This window comes from Bison bison, unplaced genomic scaffold, assembly GCF_000754665.1.
Source record: "Bison bison bison isolate TAMUID 2011002044 unplaced genomic scaffold, Bison_UMD1.0 scf7180017864178, whole genome shotgun sequence".
Lineage (NCBI taxonomy): Eukaryota > Metazoa > Chordata > Mammalia > Artiodactyla > Bovidae > Bison > Bison bison.
In genome coordinates this window covers 2,400,702-2,402,179 of record NW_011494750.1, presented here as the reverse complement: position 1 = coordinate 2,402,179, position 1,478 = coordinate 2,400,702, and positions in this window count along the sequence as shown.

Sequence of the window (1,478 nt, the reverse complement as noted above, 5' to 3'; positions counted from 1 at the left end):
CCCCGGGGAGTCGCCGGGACCGCCGGGGGCCCCCGGGACCCACACCATGGCTCGGGAGGAGGGGCCGCCGGCCGCCAGGGGGAGGGACCCGGGCTTCCCGGGCGGGAAAGGGGGCCCCGGGCCGAGGGAGGGCCCGTCCCGTGGACCCGAGGTTGTGAGTCTACCGCGTGTGGGGAACTGTGACCCCGGCCTGTGGCTAGTGAGCCCCCGCCTCCCGAGGGAGGGGCTGTGACTCCAGTGGGGGGTGGGGGGCCCTGACCCCTGCGGGTGGAACTGTGACCCCGGCCAGTGAGCCTGGGGCACCTTCGCCAACCACCCGCCAGACCGAGGGGACGGTGACCCCACCGAAGGGCGGGACAGGACCGGGAAGAGGCTCTGCCAGGGAGTCCAGAGCTCAGAGCCGAAGGGATAGTAAGGAGAGGGGCCTGATCAAATAGGGGACCTGGGTTCGTCCGGCCCTTCCCACCACATCCCCACATCTGCCTGAAGTCCTGGCTCCCGCCTCCTAACTAAACTGCAGTAAGTATGTGTGTGTGTGTATATGTACATAGTGAAAAATAGATATCAGTTGAGTTCAGTCGCTCAGTCGTGTTCGACCCTTTGCGACCCCATGGACTGCAGCCCGCCAGGCCTCCCTGTCCATCCCCAACTCCCGGAATTTACTCAAACTCATGTCCATTGAGTCGGTGATGCCATCCAACCATCTCATCCTCTGTCGTCCCCTTCTCCTCCCGCCTTCAATCATTCCCAGCATCAGGGTCTTTTCAAATGAAAAATAGATATAAGTGATATCTGCTCTATTTATGAAAATATATTAATATTAAAAATATTATCGTAGGTACTTTTCTGGCGATCTAGTGGTTAAGACTCTGTGCTCCCAGGGCAAGGAGCGCCAGTTCCATCCCTGTCAGGGAAATAAGATCCCACAGCCTTGCATAGGCTAGACCAAAAATTAAATAAATAGAGGTTTAAAAATATATATATTATGATAAACATAAAACCTACAACCTACAAGTAAGCAAGAGGAATAGTTGTCACACTGATTATTTATAGTTAAATAGCACTCTGAAAAGTACATCTTGTGCTTTTTTTCCTCGCTCGGTCGTGTTCCACTCTTTGCGACCTGTGGACTGTAGCCCACCAGGCTTCTCCGTCCATGGCATTCTCCAGGCAAGAATACTGGAGTGGGTCGGCATTTCCTTCTCCACATCTTGTGCTTTTTAAAACAGCTTATCTCCTACTACAAATGACACATATGAATAACAACTGGAACATACAGGAAAGCAGAATTTAATCACCCGTAATCCTATCACCTCAAACACATTTTTTTCTTCCAACTTTCTTTTCATGTGTTATCATTAAATTTTTTATAACAGTTTTATTGAGATATAATTCACATACCATACAATTTATGCCTTTAAAGTGTACAGTTCAATGGCTTTTAGTATATTTGCAGTTGTACAACCATCACCACAATC